This window comes from Balaenoptera physalus (assembly GCF_965194825.1).
Source record: "Balaenoptera physalus genome assembly, chromosome: 5".
NCBI lineage: Eukaryota > Metazoa > Chordata > Mammalia > Artiodactyla > Balaenopteridae > Balaenoptera > Balaenoptera physalus.
Window position 1 is genome coordinate 68,730,831 of NC_138884.1, and position 23,191 is coordinate 68,754,021.

General features: G+C 34.5%; 1 long non-coding RNA gene across 1 annotated transcript in view; it reads left to right on the top strand.

Moving 5' to 3' along the window:
* LOC309661924 overlaps window positions 1-13,988 on the top strand; it is a 267,176-nt gene extending 253,188 nt beyond the window's left edge. The window contains exon 2 of the long non-coding RNA XR_014264375.1: window positions 764-13,988. This is a non-coding gene — a long non-coding RNA (uncharacterized lncRNA). The remainder of the gene's footprint in view (window positions 1-763) is intronic.
* The last annotated feature ends 9,203 nt before the right edge of the window (window positions 13,989-23,191 follow it).

Consider the following 23,191-nt stretch of genomic DNA (forward strand, 5'->3'; position numbering starts at 1 on the left):
TCTTCTGGATCATTATTCAAGTTGCTATACCCAGTTTTGCTGGATATATCAGATCAACTCCAGCTCCATAGGTAATTTTTCTCCCTAATGGGTTTGGAATTTGTTCTTTTTTTAAAATTGTCTTTGGGCTAACGTGCTGCTCAAAATCTTTGAAAATGGTGGTAAGAATGTCAATCATTAGCTGTGTGTGTGTGTGTGTGTGCACGCCTGTGCATTTATTCACAAACTATTACCTTACTATTAATACACAGGGAATTTAAAGGTATAGACAGAACAGTTATTTAGTGTCAGTAATATTAACTGAATATCATGCTTTATAATGTTTCTATTAATATAATTATTTTCTATATTCCTTTATTTATTTCAAGGGATCTTAAAGGACAGGGAAAAACATGTTTACATGGTTCCAGGTTGATGCAGAAATTTGGCAGATATCTAGACATTTGATCAATAAAAACAACATTGGGAAAATTTAACTAAATATTTACCAAAATTCAATCAGCAAACATATACATAAAAACATATATATAATTTTTAATTAATTTTATAATAATTATTATAGATAACATTTATCATTAATATTCACAATTAATTTTAATTAGTTATAATATCATATTTATATATTTTTAAATATAAAATTAAACAAGGATAGTTCTTGCACACATTCACAAAGGAAGTTTATTTTTTTATTCAAGAAACTTGTACAGGTAATATACATACAAAGAAGACGAAGACCCTACCTTTAGACAAAAAAAAAAAAAAGCCAACAACAGTAAAGAGATATGTTAAGTGTTAATATCAGAGGCACATAAAATTGGAAATATCATCCACATGACAAGATTCAGGAAGGTTTCCTAAAAGACATGAGCGTTAAGCAGACTACTAAAGATTACCTAGGTGAAGAGGAAGGAAAGAGCACTGCAGAAATCCATAAACTTTTTACTATTTCCAACTACAGTTTAATCTTCATGGGAGCAGGACTTTTCATCTTTTATGTTCAGAGATGGATCCAGTATCTAGAATAGTTCCTGATACATAGTAACTGTTGGTTGAATGAATGATTAAATTATGATCTGCAAGTCAAGGAACAGAGAAACGTGAATTTGGAATAGAACCAAATCACAAAGTATACTTAAGGGTTCCTTAGTGACACTTTCTGTACTACTTTTTCTCACTTAGGCCCTTCCAGCCCACAGATACCTGGTAACAATGTAGATATCTCAGTAATCGACACTCCTATTCACACTTGCTCTCTGGACCTTGTCCTTGTAATGTGGCATTTTCTTGGTGTAACTTCCTATCATAATCTCCCTTTGTCCATTTACCTTGGAATATATCTTTGCTGATAGAAGCTAATGTAATTTGTCTTAAATTGTTCATGGGAGAAAACCTTTCCAGATATCATTTTCAGTCATCCACGGCATTTTGAAAAGACCACTACTCATTGGACTTAAAAGGACTGAGTTCATATCTCTGGTCTGACATGGACCGGGTCTACAACTTCCTTTCCCATCTATATTAAAAGTGGCATCGGGCTTCCCTGGTTAGGAATCTGCCTGCCAATGCAGGGGCACATGGGTTCGAGCCTTGGTCCAGGAAGATCCCACATGCAGAGGAGCAACTAAGCCTGTGCACCACAACTACTGAGCCTGTGCTCTAGAGCCCGCGAGCCACAACTACTGAGCCCACGTGCCGCAACTATTGAAGGCTGAGCGCCTAGAGCCTGTGCTCTGCAACAAGAGAAGCCACCACAATGAGAAACCTGTGCACCACAATGAAGAGCAGCCCCCACTCGCTGCAACTAGAGAAAGCCCGTGTGTGGCAATGAAGACCCAACGCAGCCAAAAATAGATAAATTAAATAAATAAAATTTTTTAAAAAGTGGAATTAAATTATACCACAGGCATATTGGAGATTATGATTTATTCTCAAGTAACTCAATCTCTTTGTTCCTTAATCTCAATTTTGAGAGGAATAGCATCCTCTGATCACTATATAAATACTTTTCCAATTCATCCTCATAAAAACTAATGCTACAAGATAGCAATTGCCATCACCATCCACACTTTATATAGAAGCAGTTATAAAACTTGTGCAAAGTTAAATATACTATGCCTGGCTCCGTAACTGTTGGGCTTTCCAGTATATATTTATACATTTCTCTGAACTTGGTTAGTCAATGAATCTGAGACAAAGTTATTGAAAGACATTACTCTTTATTATAATAAAAACAAGCATATAATAACTGCTTATTTTTTTTCTTTTTGCCTTCACTGAAATAAGACAATATTTGTCTTACAGGCAAATGGATAATTGTTTATGTGAATTATGCTTAGTTCATTACTCTCATACAATTAATTTGTATGTTTGTTATTCTGTGTGTATATATACATATGTAATATAACCTATATGTTTATGTATAGACATATATACATGTATGCACACATATATACATACACACACACACACAAAACAAACATTCATTCCCATCCTTCACTACTCCCATAGACACTTGCATTTTTTTCTCTTTGTGAAATATAGTGCCAAATCAATCTCTTACATATCCTAAACTTACTTGTTCCTGTCCTTATGTATGTTATTAAAATGAGAAGTAGTTTTTCAAATCAGACACATAACACATTAGATGCAACAAACATGCTAACCTTAATTAACATAATATTTGGTGGAAGTGTCCTGAAGAGAACAACAGCTGTATTGGTCTGGCCTAATTAGTGAGGCAGAATAGTATCAGTATAAAAAAGATACTTGTCATCTACAGATAACCTGAGGTTTGGGAGACTGTCAGAAAAGAAAGCCATTACCAGGACTTCCCTGGTGGCTCAGTGGTTAAGAATCCACCTGTCAATGCAGGAAGCACAGGTTCGAGCCCTGGTCCAGGAAGATCCCACATGCTGCAGAGCAACTAAGCCCGTGTGCCACAACTACTGAGCCTGCACGCCTAAAGCCCACGCTCCGCAACAAGAGAAGCCACCTCAATGAGAAGCTCGCGCACTGCAATGAAGAGTAGCCCCCACTCACCACAACTAGAGAAAGTCCGTGCACTGCAATAAAGACCCAACGCAACCAAAAATAAATAAATAAAATAAATAAGTTAAAAAAAAAGAAGGCCATTACCTAAGTTGCCATGGTTTCTTACAGAAATACAGTCATATAACCTCAAAATCATCATGTTGAATGGTAAATACATCTGAGATGCCATGAATTTTCCCATGAGGTTTCAGACTAATATTATACTATAAAATACATCTTTTACTATTTTTGAACATGGTAGCACCCAGTAAAAATGACTGCATTTGTTATTTCAAATTATATTTGATACTACCTTCATTATTTTTTCTTTCCAGTTGGGTAGAGTGTTTTCCTTCTATTTTAAAAGATAGCAAAGTGGAAAACTGGTGAATATTATAAGGACACATTGAAAAGTGCATTGTTACTATGGCAATAAAAAAGAGAACAAATGCCCCAATTCTTTTTGGTAAAATTCCATTTCTCTATGTGAAATGTTATAGTTCCCTGCATTAAGTGTAAGCAAATAGTCTTCATGTAACATTTTTAATTGAACTAAATATATCCATATGATTTAAATGTATTTAACACCTACTATGTTCCTGGGAATTCAGGAACATGACTGAAGCACCTTTTCTGATCTCTTTACAATCTATATGGGAAAACTGGTAAACAAACCAACAAGTGGTACAGAGGAGGTCTGCACAGGTAATGAAGCATCTAACACTCTCCTCCCCTTCAACTTAAAATTCCACCTTCAATAAATTTTTCTTCAAGGCATATGTGAAAAAGTTGCTTTCTTAAAATAAAAAAAAAACAGACTGCCAGCAATAAATCATTGCAAAAATCTTTTTAACCAGTAGAAATATACAGAAGGTAGTATGAAAAATTACTGTGAGATAGACTAAAAGGAATTATCAGGTATTTTTAAAAGAGAAATGTAATTATGGTGATTCCTTTTCAAACCTAGATATAGTCATGGTAATTCACTGCTTAAAACGACAATTACCAGTGAGGACCTGTAACATGACTAAAAAAGCCCTTTCAGATCTAGCTCTTGCCTACCTCTGAAGTCCCATTCCATGACATTCTCTGTTTTCTCCATACTTCGTCATTCGGATCTTCTTTCAGGTCCTTAAACATTTTTTCCCTTCCCAACCCCTCTATATATACTATTTTCTCTGTTTGAAACATCTCCTGAACTTGAAGTATCAATTTAATATCCTTGTAAAAGTCTAAGCTGTCCCTAACCTCCACCACTGTCATCACTACCACCACTCCTGTCCCCACCAGACCAGCTCAGTTCCACTATTAAATTCATATAATCTTATCTCCATTAAATCTATCCCATATTATAATTAAATATTTTTGTGATCTGTAAGCTCCATTAAAATAAAAAAGGTGTTGAGGTGGAGTTCTCAAGATGGCAGAGTAGAAAGACCTTGAGATCACCTCCTCACACAGACACACCAAAATCACAAATATCAGACCCAGCTTCACCCACTAGTGGATGGGCACCAGTCCCAGGATCTCTTGGACCCTGACTCTGCCCAACAGTGAGTCAGCACTAGCCCCAAGGCCTCCTGGGCTTCCACAGCCAGCCACCTCATGACCCAGCCCCACCAACTAACAACGAGCAAGCTCTGCACAAAGCATATCCTGGCAACCAACCACAGTGGGGGCCAGCCACACCTACCAGACTGCCCAGAATTGTAAGCCTACTGCAACAAAAGGACCCACGCAGCCCACGTAGGGAACACATTTAGAGCTTATAGTCCTGGTGACCAGAGGGGAGTGCACTGCTAGGATAGGACATCTTCTACAAAAAGCCATTTCTCCGAGGTCAGGAAACAGAACCAACTTATCAGAGACATAGAAATAAAAACAGAAAGTTAGATGAAATGAGGTGATAGAGGAACATGTTCCAAAAGAAGGAACAAGATAAAACCCCAGAAGAAGAACTAAGTGAAGTGGAGCTAGGCATTTTACCCAAGAAAGAGTTCAAGGTAAATATTATAAAGATGATCAAAGAACTCAGGAGAAGAATGGATGAACAGTGAGAATTTAGAAGTTTTTAAAAAAATAGTTAGAAAAAATAAAGAACAACCGAACACAGATGATGAATATAATAACTGAAATGACAAATATACTAGAAGGAATAAACAGTAGAATAAATGATACAGAAGAACAGATCAGTAAGCTGGAAGGCAGAGTAGTGGAAATCACTAAAGCTGAACAGAAAAAAGAAAAAAATGTAAAAATAAATGAGGTCTGTATTAGAGACCTCTAGGACAACTTCAAGTGCACTAACATTCATATTATAGGGGTCCCAGAAGGAGAAGAGAAAGAAAAAGGGACAGAGAACAACTCTACCAAACATATAGAGAAGAGTTAATACCCATCCTTCTCAAACTATTCCAAAACTTTGCAGAGGAAGGAATGCTTCCTAACTCATTCTACAAGGCCAGTATCACCCTGATACCAAAATCAGACAAAGATATCACATAAAAAAGACAATTAAAGCCAATATCAAAGATGAACATAGATGCAAAAATCCTCAACAAAATATTAGCAAACCAAATCCAACAATAAATTAAAGGGATCATACACCATGATCAAGTAGAATTTATCCCAAGGATGCAAGGATGAGCAAATCAATCAGTGTGATGCACCACATTGACAAACTGAAGAATAAAAACAATATGATTATCTCAGTAGATGCATGAAAAGCTTTAACAAAACTCAACATCCATTTATGGTTAAAACTTCCCAGAAAGTGGATACAGAGGGAACATACCTCAACAAAGTAAAGGCCATATATGATTAGCTCACAACTAACATCATATTCAATGATGAAAAGTTGATAGCTTTTCCTCTAAGATGAGGAACATGACAAGGATGCCCTCTCTCACCACTTTTATTCAAGATAGTATTGGGAGTCCTAGACACAGCAATCAGACAAGAAAAAGAAATACAAGGAATCCAAATTGGAAAGCCAGAAGTAAAACTGTCACTGTTTGCAGATGACATGATACCACACAAAGAAAATCCTAAAGACTCCACCAAAAAACTACTAGAGCTCATCAGTGAATTCAGTAAAGTTGAAGGATACAAAATTAATATACATAATCTGTTGAATTTCTATTCAATAACAATGAACTATTATAAAGAGAAATTAAGAAAACAGTCTAATTTACAAGTACATCAAAAAGAATAAAATACCTAGGAATATACCTACCTAAGGAAGTAAAAGACCTGTACTCCAAGAACTATTAGACACTGATGAAAGAAATTGAAAACAACACAAATAGATGGAAAGATGTAATATGTTCAAGGATTGGAAGATTTGATACTGTTAAGATGACCATACCACCTAAGGCAACCTACAGATTTGATTAAATTCCTATCAAAATACCAATGGCATTTTTCACAGAACTAAAACAAATAATTTTAAAATTTGTGTGGAAACATTAAAGACCCCAAATAGCCAAAACAATCCTAAGAAAAAAGAGAAGAGATGGAGTTATCAATCTTCCTGTCTTCAGACTATATTACAAAGCTACAGTAATTAAAACAGTATGGTACTGTCACAAAAACAGACACATTGATCAATGGAACAGAACAGAGAGGCTAGAAATAAATCCACATACTTATGGTCAATTAATCCATGACAAAGGATGCAAGAACACACAATGAAGAAAAATGGAGAAAAGACAGTTTCTTCAGTAACTGGTGCTAGGAAAACTGGACCACTACATGGAAAAGAATGAAATTAGAACATTTTCTCACACCATGTACAAAAATAAGCTCAAAATGAATTAAAGACCTAAATGTAAGGCCAGAAATCATAAAATTCCTTAAAGAGAACAGAGGCAGAACACCTTTTGACATAAATCATAGCAATATTTTTTTGGATCTGTCTCTTAAGGCAAAGGAAACAAAAGACAAAATAAATAAATGGGACCTAGTTAAACTTAAAAGCTTTTGTAAAGCAAAGTAAACCATCAACAAATAAAAAGACAACTTACTTAATGGGAGAAAATATTTGCACATGATATGACCAATAACAAGTTAATACCCAAAATATATAAACAGCTTATACAATTCAATAGCAACAAAAACAATCTGATTAAAAAATGGGCAGAAGGCCTGAATAGACAGTTTTCCAAAGAAGACATACAGATGGCCAACAGGGACATGAAAAGATGCACAACATCACTAATCATCAGAGAAATGCAAATCAAAACCACAATAAGACATCACCTCACACCTGTCAGAGTGGCTACCATCCAAAAACACACAGATAATAAATGTTGGTAATGAAGAGGAGAAAATGGAACCCTGTACACTGTTGGTGGGAATGTAAATTTGTGCAGCCACTGTGGAAAGCTGTATGGAGGTTCCTCAAAAAAATAAAAGATAGAAGTACCATATGATCCAGCAATTCTATTCTAGGTATATATCCAAAGAAAACAAAACCATTAATTCAAAAAGATACATGCACCCCAGTGTTCATCACAACATTATTTACAATAGCCAAGATATGCGAGCAACCTAAGTGCCATCAACAGATGAATGGATAAAGATGTTGTGTGTGTGTGTGTGTGTGTGTGTGTGTGTATATATATATATATTTATATATATATATATACACAATGCAATGCTATTCAGCAATTTAAAAAAATTACCATTTGTATCAACATGGATGAACCTGGAGGGTATTATGCTTAGTGAAATGAGTCAGACAAAGACAATTACTGTATGATGTCACTTATATGTGGAATCTATAAAATAAAACAAACTAGTGAATACAATGAAAAAAGCAGACTCACAGATGTAGAGAATAAACTATTGGTTACCAGTGAGGAGACGGAAGGTGGACGAGCAAGAAGCAGTAGGCAGTTAAGATGTACACAATAAACAAGCTATAAGGATATACTGTATAGCACAGAGAATATAGGCCACATTTTCTAATAACTATAAATTGATTATAATCTATAAATAATTTGAATCAATATGTTGTACACCTGAAACTAACATAATATTGTAAATCAACTATAACTCAATAAAAAATTAAATGAAAAAAAGAAGAAATTTTTAGATTTGCAGTTCTAGTCAATGGTAGATATGTTTTTAATTGTTTTCCCCAAATATTTTCCCATTCTGAACTTGGACTCATAATTCAATCATTGTCTATGTAAGCAATACATATTATCCACAAAAAAATAAATAAGAAAGATGTCTCTTTTGCTTACTATATTATTCTTAGTGCTTATCACAGGACTTGACATATAATAAGGGTACAATAAATATTTGTTGAATGAATAGTATTTTCAAGATCATATTTTTATGAAAAAGAGGAAAGATGATTAAAAGGAAGTAATACAAAGGACAACAAGAAATAAAGTTTTAAGTGAGTCCAAAAAATTTAAATAAGTCAAGAAAAATGTAAAAACTGTATACAGGAAGGAGAAAACAAATCTTATTAAATGGTTCAGAGATATTTCACCAAGAAAGTGATATTTCAGTTGAATTAAAAGGAATATGGAAGATTTAAGTAGAAAAGATGGAAGCAAGGAAGCTTACTGTGGTTGAAAAAATGAAGGCTTTCCAAAGATGCTTAGGTCCTAATCCCCAGAAGCTGTAAATATGTGGCAAAAGGAACTATTACTGTGTGATTAAGTTAAGGATCTTGAGATGAGATTAACCTGAATTATCTGGGTGTGTCCAATATACTCACAGGGGAGTTTATTATAAGGGAGGCAAGAAGGTCAAATTTAGAAAAACTAGGTACAACAATGGAAGTAGAATTTCGATTGATGCACTTTAAATATGGAAGGCCAAGAAATGTAGAAAGCTTTAGAAGCTGGAAAAAGCAAGAAAATATATTCTCCCCCTGGAAGCTCCATAATAAATAGAGGGGAACTTCTTCAACTTGATAAAGAACATATACCAAAAAACCTATGACTAACATTATACTTGATGGTTAGAAACTAGATGCTCTCCCCCTAAGATGAGGAACATGGTAAGGATATCCATTCTCAGATATCTGATTGAACATCATTCTGGAAGTCCTAGCTAATGCAATTAGACAAGAAAGGAAATAAAAGCCTTATATACTGGAAAGGAAGAAATAAAACTGTCTTTGTTTGCATATGACATAATTGTCTATGTAGAAGAAATGAAGTTCTACAAGATAAGAGACTAGAAAATCAAGGTGACTTTAGGTTTGGCAATGAGTTTTTAGATATAACTCTAACCACATAATCCATGAAGGAAAACACTTATAAGTTGTACTTCATTAAAATTTAAAACTTCTGCTCTGCAAAGACACTGTTAAGAAAATGAAAAGACAAGTCACACACTAGAAGAAAATATTTGCAAAATAGGTATTTGATAAAGGACTTATATCCCCTAAATATGCAAGAACTCTGGAAACTCAATAATAAGAAAACAAGCAACCCAGTTAAAAAGTAGACAGGCGATCTGAACAGTCACCTCATGAAAGAAAGTATACAGATGGTAAATAAGCATATGAAATGATGCTTAATACCATATGTCATTAGGGAATTACAAATTAAAATAACGAGCTATCACTACACACCTACAGAATGGCTAAAATCCAGAACACTGACAACATCAAATGCTGGGGAGGATGTGGACCAACAGGAACTCTCATTTTTTCCTGGTTGGAATGCAAAATGATACAGCCACTTTGGAAGATAGTTTGGCAAGGTTTTTGTTAACAAAACTAAACATAGTTTTACCATATGATCGAGCAATCAGATGCATAAGTATTTACCCAAATAAGTTGAAAACTTACATCCACACAAAATCCTGCACACAAATGTTTATAGCAGTTTTACTCATAATTGCCAAAAATTGAATGCCACCAAGATGACTTTCAATAGATGTATGGATAAACTGTGATAAATCCATACAATGCAATGCTATTCTGTGATAAAAGTAAGTGACGTATTAAACAAGGAAAGGACATTGAGGAGCCTTAATTGCATACTGCAGAGTGAAAGAAACCAGCCTGAAAAGGTTACATACTATACGGTTCTAACTGTATGACATACTGAAAAAGGTAAAACTATAGAGACAGTAAAAAGATCAGTAGCTGCCAGGATTTGGGGAGGAAAGGATATATTGGTGGAGCGCCGGGCATTTGTAGGACAGTGGACCTATTCCGTATAATATTGACATTATCATTTGTCAAAACCCATTGAACTGTACAATAGGAAGAGTGAACCCTAATGTAAACTACTGACTTTAGTTCATTACAATGTATTAATATTAGCTCAACAACTGTAAAATATGTGCCACATTAATGCAAGAAGTTAATCATAGAGAAACTATTGAGGGAGGGGGTATGCAGGAAGGAGAAGGAAATATACAAGAACTCTCTGTAGAGCTCATTTTTTTTTGTAAGCCCAAAACTTCTCTAATAAATAAATTCTATAAATTAAAAAAAAAGCATTTGGGAGAAGTATGTTTAAAAGATACAAACTTGCTGCCTAGTGTTGCATTGTCACTAGGCAAAAGTAGAAAAATCAAAAATGGCTAATGTTCTACTTTTTGTTTTGTTTATATTTCTATTCTAGTTTATTTCTCCAATTCAAAAATGTTCTCCAGAAAGACGTATTTTGGAACAGTTGTCAACTTATTAATAGAGGTAGCACTTCTGACATCAAGTGAGAATCAGTTCTATATTTCAACAACAGAACACAAAAGGCTTGCATTCCTTAAGGATTTCACAAACTGCTTATTAAACTTTCACAGGCTACTTCAAAAAGTAGAAACTGGAGTCAGGTAAAAAAGCCTCAAAGGAAAAATCCACGTAGAAGGCCAACTCCTGTCTTATTCTACACACAAACACAGCTTCTATTGAAAATGTTTTTTTCTTTTATTCAATGGCAGACTCCAAGCATTATACAGAGAAACAAATCTATTCCCAAAGTGTACATAGCAAGTATCGCCAAACAGAAGGTTATATCTAAAGGTGAAGTTGACCTCTTTATCATGAAGAAAACCATGGAGAAACAAAAAGTTCTTTCATCTGGACACTTAGGAACAACAGTGTGGGACTTGTTACTTAGGAACAACAGTGTGGGACTTGTTAGGGTTATAACTGTAGATGACACTCAAAGCCTGGATTTAAACACAGTCTTCCTGAGTACAATGTTAGCTTGGCCCAAAGGGCCCGTATTATTATTTTTTATTTTTTGAAGAGGGTCGTCTATTAAGATACTGACAGCAATCGAAAACTTAGAATTTTTCTATGTGGTTATGAGAATATATAATCTTTTTGCTCCCCCAGAAGAAGATGTTCCCAGTAATAAAATTTCCCCAAGAGCTCAATTTACATGACAAAATTTATTCCCTATAATTATAATATGTAGCATAAAAAACAAAGTTGTATGAGGATTTACACTACTAAATCAAAAATATAGAAAGGGGCATAATATGTAATAGATTTAAATGTCAATGTACACTTTTTCATCTATATGAAATACTGCTGGTAATTTCATACAGGTACCAAAATAGAGGTGATATTTTTCATCATTACGATTTTGCTTATAACAGGAGGCTATTTCATAGCTGCAATCTTTTATAAAAAATTATACGCTTGAAATGAGTGGAAGCTCCAAATATAGCCTAGGAGAAAGGGCTACTGTACTAAGGTTAAATTTATCTATGAAAGCTTTGCTCAAAAAGTCTGCAGGAAATTACTCCATGGTAATAAATGATAACTTTTCAAAATTAAATTTATCATAAAGGTTGATAAAATGTATATAAGGAAGGTACTTTTAACGGCTGGTAGGATTTTGCCTTAGCTGGTAGATAACAGAAAAATATTTGGGAACTACTGATTTCTAACTGTACTTTCTCCTTCTCTCCTGCTAAAAGCAGCTGAAAACTCATCTCATTCAAAAGTCTTGGCTAAGTAACCCTCTCAAAATTCAAATTTATCCTGAATTTTTACTCATTATTTGTAGAGCCCTAATATGAATCACATTCAGTGTATCTTCACAAATAATATTAAATCTTTATTCCACATATAGTTTTCTAGAAACCAGAGTTTTTAAATTTTATTATTTTTAGACCCCATAACACTTTACAAATGCAAAATATGCAGTGAACACTTAGTTTTAAGCCACTGGGAGGTGTCATCCTTTTCTTCATATTAATGACCTAGATTATGAGAAAATATTTTAAATAATTGTTGTATAAACACATCAGCAAAATTTATTAAAATTTTAAAGTTCCTAAACTTTGATGGGCATTTATAATTCTTGGAATCTAAACAGACAAAACAAAACAGGATAAACTGAATGTCCAACCATAAAAGAATGATAGAATAATGTAGTTAGCCAAGTATTATAGAAAATTATATGATGATTAAAAAGAATGCATTTGATCTAGATAATTTTCTTAATTATATCACTCCCTTGCTGAGTCATTTAGCATCCAATGGCCTAGTTTCCTTATTTGTGGAGTAGAAACATTATTCATCCTAAGACAAGCAAAGTAGGAATAAATGAATATACTAGTACACATTAAACAAATGAATGTATAGTTATATAATTTTATGTATTTTATGCAATGTATATACCATTTTTAAATGAATGTACAGTTATAACTGAGGTATTATTATAGCTCTTTTCCATGTGAGGAAAATGTGGTTTATATAGATTAGGAAACTTAGCAAAATTTACCTAGTAATTTACCTAGAGGTGATGTGACTGATACTTGATTTCAAGTCTGTTGAATTCCAAAGCTAAATCTTAACAACTGTTAAATTGTTGTACTTTGTTCCTGAACACCGAAGTGTCTCATGAATATGCATTACCAGTACTAGGAAATAATGTCAAATTGAATGTCCCACTAAGAATGAGTTAATGGATACTTCCTTTAGAAAAAAAAATATATATATGTACATTTTCCTTGACAAGAAAGAAAAAATGGCTGGGAACAGAGTTCATAGAAGAAGATTCATTAAATGTTTTTATACAACCATTATCTACTGTAACTAAGAACAGAAAAATGGTAACTCATCAGCAGTGAAACTCTGCTTTGCCATCCACCAGTTGTGCTTTCTTAGCCCAAACTGTTCAACTCTCTGAGCTTTGTTACTCTTCATCATTAAAACCAGACTAAGAAATTTACACCCCAATGTTCATAGCAGCATTAATTACAACTGCCAAGATACAGAAACAATCTAAGTGCCCATCAACAGATGACTGGATAAAGAAGATGTGGTATATATCTATACAATGGAACACTATTCAGCCATAAAAAAGAATAAAACTTTGCCATTTGCAACAACATGCATCAACTTGGAGGGTTTTATACTTAGTGAAAAAAGTCAGAGAGAAAAAGACAAATACTGTATGATGTCACCTATCTGTGGAATCTAAAAGTAAAACGAATGAACATAACAAAACAGAAACAGATTCATAGGTATAGAAAACAAACTAGTGGTTACTAGTAAGAAGAGGGAAGAGAGAAGGGGCAAGATAGGTGAAGGGAATGAAAAGATACAACTACTAGGTGTACAATAAATAAGTAACGAGTACAGCACAGGGAATATAGTCAATGTTTTATAATAATTTGTATGGAATATACTCTACAAAAATATCAAATTACTATGTTGTACACCTAAAACTAATATAATATTGTAAGTCAACTATACTTCAATTTAAATAAAAAAAAGAAATTTGCTGTAAGGGGCTAATGGAATCTTGATACAAAAGTACATAGAATGTAGTAGTTAATAAATAAGTTGTTAGTTATAAAGTATGTTGGTTATATAGGAAGACTGTTTTTCTTGCAACAATGTTTATTTAAAAAATTAACTAATGGTCTAAAGGTATTGCAAAACGATGTCTTTATTTCTCTAAGACATATAGATCTGGTTTTCTTGTCTGAGTGGGTAGATTCTATGAAAGCAGGAATCAACAGTCTCTTGAGATCTTTTTACTTCCAGTACCTTAAAAGTAGTATTAGTTTACTGGATACAAATTAGGGCCCAGAGCCAACCTCAGACACAGAGGATGTCAGGCATGTTTACCCTTGTCTCCCACCAAATGAGTTTGCCTGGTCCAGATATTGTCTACCTAATACTTTCAAGGACCCTTGTCACTAACCTCACCATTTCCAGAAGCCCAGTTCTCTTTCCAATCATTTACCACTGTTTATTAGGAAGTACAATAACATGCAGAAAATAAGAGTTTTATGTCAAAGATGTTATCTTAGTTAAGCACGATCAGGAAACTGGTAAAAACTGAGCATTTTCTATTACTAATAAATCTGTGCCACATATATATGTATACATATATATTATGCACATATATAGTAAAAAAATTTCTGGCTTTGTGGTTATTCTTTCCAACCTATTTTAAATTCAAGAAAAAGATCATTTTCTAAATGACAGTAATAGGCAACAAATACTATTCTACTATTAAAGGCAAGCAACTCACTACTTTATTACTGGCAGGTTTCCTCCTGTTCACTAGCGTTTACTAAGTATTTACTATGTGCTACATATGCATCTTATTTAATATTCATTAAAAGTGCAAGAAGTGGTTACTAAGTTCATATGGAAACTGAGGCTTAGAAACCATAAGTTACTGAAAGTCTAAAAATTAGTTAAGAGGTGGAAATGGAATTCAGAGACAGCCCTTTCTAATACTGAAGTGTGCTATTATTCATTAGGGAATTATACTTGCATTTCAAATTGTGGTCATTTGGGATAGTGTGTCCTTCACTTGCAAATAACTATTATTATAGTCAATATGTGAAGGATTAGAAAATATAAAAAGGCCTATTATGCTGACAGAGGGACAAAGTTCCAATGTATTTATGACTTATATTTACTTCATTAGATATGCAAAACAAAATATGGTTTTAGGATGAGATTCTTGTGACAAATTCTTTTGTACACTGACAAATCTCTGGTATAAAAACGTCATTGTATGAAGTGAGACTGGTTAAAAGCAAGCAAAAAAAGTTATAGCTAATAAAGACCTGTCTGTTTTGCTTCTAGAAGGCACAAATACTTTCAAATTTGGCTTTCTATCGATCTGTTGAATTGCTATAGGAACTCAGTTGTAATTGAGTGCGACTAATCCTTTATACACCTAAGCTCTTCCTTTACGCAGTTATCCCTCATTTCATGCATCCAATATATGTCTGCCCCTCACCCCCATTTACCTTAAGCTTTGAAACAAAAATGAATCTAACACCAACCAGTACTTGTGGTTATTATCTCTGTTAAAATCAAGTTATATAAAAGTGCTATCTTTCCTGGGAATATTTGCATTTTAAACCGGTTAACTCTCATTTAACTTTTCGGCTGGTAAAGGAATTTTTTTACAAAGAAATGGCACATATATCATAGAGGAGAATAAGCCATGCAACTCATGCAGTTAGCCATTTTACAATAAGACTAGTAGGTATGGCCATACAGAAGATCAGACCTGAGGAATGACCCAGGTACATTATCTAGACTCCTAATCTTAGGAGCTATTAAGAGTGGTGGAACCCTTTCACTCCTACATCCAGAGTCTAAATTGCACAGCCCTGGCACCTCTCCCTTCCCTCTCAGTTTTCCTCTCTCTTTCTCTTAACCCAGCCATGCATCTTTAGGTACCAAGAAGCCCAGATCTATAGATTAAATTCTTTCGATCTATAGATGATACTTAAATTTTTTTTATTAGAGTATAATTGCTTTACAGAAAATGGACATGTAGATAATATTTTTTCAATGTTGTGACAATTTAAAATACGTTATGATTGATTTCTGTGTTTTCTACTTACAATTAGTTATGAGGGTTATAGTGAATAAATATAATAGTAGCATATACTGGTACACAGTCCTTATTAATAGTGTCATTATTGCTGTCTAATCTACTACGCAATGCTGCTTCTAAGAATAATCATTTCAAAATTCAAGTTATTTGCTGGATGTATATTTTAATATATGGCAAAAGTAAGTTTTCTATTTCATGCTCAAGTGTCATCTTGTACTTCATACTTAGAGATAAAAACAGATCAAGTTATTACTCTTCATAAATCATAACTGAACAGTTATAACCTCAAGGAGATCAGCCTGACATACATAAAATACAGAACTGCAGGCTAAGTGTGAAAATCACATTGAACTCTATGAGGTCAGAGTGTAATTCTCCAAAGTAATTATTTTCTAGTCCTATTCCGAGACAGGATTATTGATTCAATATATCCAGTCAATACTTATTTGTTTCTGTTGCTTCTGATTGTGGATTTTTTCAGAGAATTCAGATTGCTATTTAGCTCAACAGTAAAATCTTTGCATATCAAATGAAAAGGAAAATACTTAGAGAAATTGAACTGTACAAAACTTTAATTTTACCACTTAAAAACGTAGAAATAATCCCCGATTATAGTCTCAAAAATACCTCTGTGTACTTACTTTTTAAAAGATGAATCATCTTTTGCTTCTTCACTTGATTCCAATTTCTCCCTTTTCAATCCATGCCACCTCCTCAGGGCCTTGATCAAACAACCACCACTTCTTGATTCATTATCTTTCTCCCTACCACTCTGCTACCTCCCAACACTTGCCAAACAGAATGCTAGAGTCTCCTCAGACATTAAGAAAATAGACAATCTTAGTGTTGCCATAATGCCCTCCCTTTATTCATTATCAAGAATAAATATTAGTCCCAAGTTCATCACCTTCACTTCCTTGCCTTACATTTCCATCTCAATTTTCAGAAATCTACTTAGGTACATTATCCTGAAATTGTTCCCCCTAAGATCACCAATTATTTCCTAGTGGTCAAGTTCACAGAAACTTTTCCTTGGTTGACTTCTCTTTGACTTCAATACCATGCATGATCTTCTCCATAAATAACACCTCTTCTCTTCACTTGCATGAAAAATGTTTTTTCCCTGCTACTACTTCTCTACCATTTTCTGGTTCTCTACCAGTAACTTTTCCTCTAACTATTCCATGCGTTCACATCACCTGTATATAGGTGGCTCTCTTTCTCCTGAGCCCCAGACTTTTGTATCCACGTTTATATTTACCTATCTATTTGAATAAAACATAGACCACTCAGTCTCCGCATAAATAAATGTATCACATATACCACACCAGTTCCTCCTCTTCAAATATTCTTTGTGAAATAAAAAAGCTGAGAAGAGCAACAGTCAGCTCTACCCACCACCAGTCCCTCCCATCAGGAAACTTACAAAAGCCTCTTAGATAGCCTCATCCACCAGAGGGCAGACAGCAGAAGCAATAAGAACTACAATCCTGCAGCCTGTGGAACAAAAATCACACTCACAGAAAGACAGACAAGATGAGAAGGCAGAGAGCTATGGACCAGATGAAGGAACAAGAAAAAACCCCAGAAAAACAATGAAATGAAGTGGAGATAGGCAACCTTCCACAAAAAGAATTCAGAATAATGATAGTGAAGATGATCCAGGACCTCGGAAAAAGAATGGAGGCAAAGATCGAGAAGATGCAAGAAATGTTTAACAAAGACCTAGAAGAATTAAAGAACAAACAAACAGAGATGAACAATACAATAACTGAAATGAAAACTACACATTAAGGAATCAAAAGCAGAATAACTGAGGAAGAAGAATGGATAAGTGACCTGGAAGACAGAATGGTGGAATTCACTGCTGCGGAACAGAATAAAGAAAAAAGAATGAAAAGAAAAGAAGACAGCCTAAGAGACCTCAGGGACAACATTAAACACAACAACATTTGCATTGTAGGAGTCCCAGAAGGAGAAGAGAGAGAGAAAGGACCATAGAAAATATTTGAATAGATTATAGTCGAACACTTCCCTAACATGGGAAAGGAAAGAGCCACCCAAGTCCAGGAAGTGCAGCGAGTCCCATACAGGGTAAACCCAAGGAGAAACACGCTGAGACACATAGTAATCAAATTGGCAAACATCAAAGAAAAATTATTGAAAGCAGCAAGGGAAAAACGACAAATAACATACAAGGTAACTCCCACAAGTTTAACAGCTGATTCCTCAGCAGAAACTCTACAAGCCAGAAGGGAGTGGCATGATATACTTAAAGTGATGAAAGGGAAGAACCTACAACCAAGATTACTCTAACCGGCAAGGATCTCATTCAGATTTGATGGAGGAATCAAAAGCTTTACAGACAAGCAAAAGCCAAAAGACTTCAGCACCACCAAACCAGCGCTACAAAAAATGCTTAAGAAACTTCTCTAAGTGGGAAACACAAGAGAAGAACAGGACATACAAAAACAAACCCAAACCAATTAAGAAAATGGTCATAGGAACATACATATCGATAATTACCTTAAACGTGAATGGATTAAATGCTCCAACCAAAAGACATAGGCTTGCTGAATGGATACAAAAACAAGACCCATATATATGCTGTCTACAAGAGACCCACTTCAGACCTAGAGGCACATACAGACTGAAAGTGAGGGGATGGAAAAAGATACTTCATGCAAACGGAAATCAAAGGAAAGCTGGAGTAGCAACACTCATATCAGATAAAATAGACTTTAAAATAAAGAATGTTACAAGAGACAAGGAAGGACACTACATAATGATCAAGGGATCAATCCAAGAAGAAGATATAACAATTATAAATATATATGCACCCAACATAAGAGCACCTCAATACATAAGGCAACTGCTAACAGCTACAAAAGAGGAAATCGACAGTAACACAGTAAAAGTGGGGAACTTTAACACCTCACTTACACCAATGGACATATCATCCAAAATGAAAATAAATAAGGAAACAGAAGCTTCAAATGACAAAATAGACCAGATAGATTTAGTTGATATTTATAGGATATTCCATCCAAAAATAACAGATTACACTTTCTTCTCAAATGCACATGGAACATTCTCCAGAATAGATCACATCTTGGGTCAAAAATGAAGCCTCAGTAAATTTAAAAAAATTGAAATCATATCAAGCATCATTTCTGACCACAACGCTATGAGATTAGAAATGAATTACAGGGAAAATAACGTAAAAAACACGAACACATGAAGGCTAAACAATACGTTACTAAATAACCAAGAGATCTGATGGAGGAAGTCAAAGAGGAAATCAAAAAATACCTAGAGACAAATGACAATGTAAACACGATGATCCAAAACCTATGGGATGCAGCAAAAGCAGTTCTAAAAAGGAAGTTTATAGCTATACAAACCTACCTCAAGAAACAAGAAACATCTCAAATAAACAATCTAACCTTACACCTAAAAGAACTAGAGAAAGAAGAACAAACAAAACCCAAAGTTAGCAGAAAGAAAGAAATCATAAAGATCAGAGTAGAAATAAATGAAATAGAAACAAAGAAAACAATAGCAACGATCAATAAAACTAAAAGCTGGTTCTTTGAGAAGATAAACAAAATTGATAAACCATTAGCCAGACTCATCAAGAAAAAGAGGGAGAGGACTCAAATCAATAAAACTAGAAATGGAAAAGGAGAAGTTACAACAGAAACCGCAGAAATACAAAGCATCCTAGAGACTACTACAAGCAACTCTATAAATAGAGTTGCCAATAAAATGGACAACCTGGAAGAAATGGACAAATTCTTAGAAAGGAATAACCTTCCAAGACTGAACCAGGAAGATATAGAAAATATGAACAGACCAATCACAAGTAATGAAATTGAAACTGTGATTAAAAATTTTCCAACAAACAAAAATCCAGGACCAGATGGCTTCACAGGTGAATTCTATCAAACATTTAGAGAAGAGCTAACACCCATCCTTCTCAAACTCTTCCAAAAAATTGCAGAGGAAGGAACACTCCCAAACTCATTCTATGAGGCCACCATCACCCTGATACCAAAACCAGACAAAGATACTACAAAAAAGGAAAATTACAGACCAATATCACTGATGAATATACATGCAAAAATCCTCAACAAAATACTAGCAAACAGAATCTAACAACACATTAAAAGGATCATACATCATGATCAAGTGGGATTTATCCCAGGGATGCAAGGATTCTTCAATATACGCAAATCAATCAATGTGATACACCATATTAACAAATTGAAGAATAAAAACCATATGATCATCTCAATAGACGCAGGAAAAGCTTTTGACAAATTTCAACACCCATTTATGATAAAAACTATCCAAAAAGTGGGTATAGAGGGAACCTACCTCAACCTAATAAAGGCCATGTATGACAAACCCACAGCAAACATCATTCTCAATGGTGAAAAACTGAAACCATTTCCTCTAAGATTAGGAATGAGACAAGGATGTCCACTGTCACCACTATTATTCAACATAGTTGAATAAAAGTCCTAGCCACAGCAATCAGAGTAGAAAAAGAAATAAAAGGAATACAAATTGGAAGAGAAGAAGTAAAACTGTCACTGTTTGCAGATGACATGATACTATACATAGAGAATCCTAAAGATGCCACCAGAAAACTACTAGAGCTAATCAATGAATTCGGTAAAGTTGCAGGATACAAAATTAATGCACAGAAATCACTTGCATTCCTATACACTAATGATGAAAAATCTGGAAGAGAAATTAAGGAAACACTCCCATTTACCATTGCAACAAAAAGAATAAAATACCTAGGAATAAACCTACCTAGGGAGACAAAAGATCTGTATGCAGAAAACTATAAGACACTGATGAAAGAAATTACAGATGATACCAACGGATGGAGAGATATACCATGTTCTTGGATTAGAAGAATCAATATTGTGAAAATGACTATACTACCCAAAGCAATCTACAGATTCAATGCAATCCCTATCAAATTACCAATGACATTTTTTATGGAACTAGAACAAAAAATCTTAAAATTTGTATGGAGACACAAAAGACCTCGAATAGACAAATAGTCTTGAGGGATAAAAACGGAGCTGGAGGAATCAGACTCCCTGACTTCAGGCTATACTTCAAAGCTACAGTAATCAAGACAATATGGTACTGGCACAAAAACAGAAACATAGATCAATGGAACAAGATAGAAAGCCCAGAGGTAAACCCACGCACCTATGGTCAACTAATCTATGACATAGGAGGCAAGGCTATACAATGGAGAAAAGACAGTCTCTTCAATAAGTGGTGCTGGGGAAAGTGGACAGCTCCGTGTAAAAGAATGAAATTAGAACATTCCCTAACACCATACACAAAAATAAACTCAGAATGGATTAGAGACCTAAATGTAAGACTGGGCACTGTAAAACTCTTAGAGGAAAACATAGGAAGAACACTCTTTGACATAAAGCACAGCAAGATCTTTTTGATCCACCTCCTAGAGTAATGGAAATAAAAACGAAAATAAAAAAGTGGGACCTAATGAAACTTCAAAGCTTTTGCATAGCAAAGGAAACCATAAACAAGATGAAAAGACAACCCTCAGAATGGGAGAAAATATTTGCAAACGAATCAACGGACAAAGCATTAATCTCCAAAATATATAAACAGCTCATGCAGCTCAATATTAAAGAAACAAACAACCCAATCCAAAAATGGGCAGAAGACCTAAGTAGACATTTCTCCAAAGAAGACATACAGATGGCCAAGAAGCACATGAAAAGCTGCTCAACATCACTAATTATTAGAGAAATGCAAATCAAAACTACAATGAGGTACCACCTCACAGCAGTTAGAATGGGCATCATCAGAAAATCTACAAACAACAAATGCTGGAGAGGGTGTGGAGAAAAGGGAACCCTCTTGCACTGTTGGTGGGAATGTAAATTGATACAGCCACTATGGAGAACAGTATGGAGGTTCCTAAAAAACTAAAAATCGAACTACCATATAATCCAGCAATCTCACTACTGGGCATATACCCAGAGAAAACCATAATATAAAAAGGCACCCCAATGTTCATTGCAGCACTATTTATAATAGCCAGATCATGGAAGCAACCTAAATGCCCATTGACAGACGAATGGATAAAGAAGTGTGGTACATATATAGAATGGAATATTACTCAGCCATAAAAAGGAACGAAATTGAGTCATTTGTTGAGACGTGGATGGATTTGGAGACTGTCATACAGAGTGAAGTAAGTCAGAAAGAGAAAAACAAATATCATATATTAACGCATGCATGTGGAACCTAAAAAAATCGTGCAGATGAACTGGTTTGCAGGGCAGAGCTTGAGACACAGGTGTAGAGAACAAGACACCAAGAGGGGAAAGCCACGGTGGGTTGGGGATGGTGGTGGGTTGAATTGGGTGATTGGGATTGACATGTATACACTGATGTGTATAAAATTGATGACTAATAAGAACTTGCTGTATAAAAAATAAATAAAATAAAATTCAAAAAAAAGAAAACTAATACAAAAAAAGAAAAGAAGCTGAGAATTTTTCTCCAGTCCCACCCCCCCACACCCTCAGTCAAAAAGTTCTCTCACCTCTACATTCTCATTCTCTTTCCACATTGCTCTACTGACACCACTCTAATTCAGTTCATCAAAATGTCTAGATTTCCACCTTTTCCTTCAGTTTCCAATATCACCTCTCTCTCCTTTCCTTCACTACCTGCAAATTCTTTATTCATCCTTAAGCTTGATACTTTTTTTTAACACATCATTATCTCCCCTATTATCCTCAAGGTAAAATACAAATAGCTTAACATACCTCTATCAACTCAACTCTCCACCTATCACTTCCCTGTAGATGGGCTATATTTCAGCCATGAAAGGTCATTTGATTTTTCCCAAATGAATGTTAAAATCTCAGGTCCCTGTGCTTTTTATACATTTTCTGTTGGAAACTCCTTCGTCCTCTGGCTAATTACTCTGTATTATTTGAGTTCAGAAAAAAATTACCATATGTACAAACCTATGTCTGGTACCCCTCACTGCCCCCAGAGCACAACACAACTAATATTACAACACTTATTAGGTAATATTATAACTTTTCATATTCTTATCAATCTCCTTCATGGAAAAATTTTTGGACATGAAATATATCTTATTCTTTGTATTCACTATGCCTAGTAGCTTTAGTTAATCTTAAACATTTATGGAGAAAAAAAGATTTTAGTCTATAATAAAATGAGATAGAAATATCAATTAATCACAGATTAATGCATGAATGATACAACCAGAATGTTATTTATCACCCAGTATGGTAACACTAAAT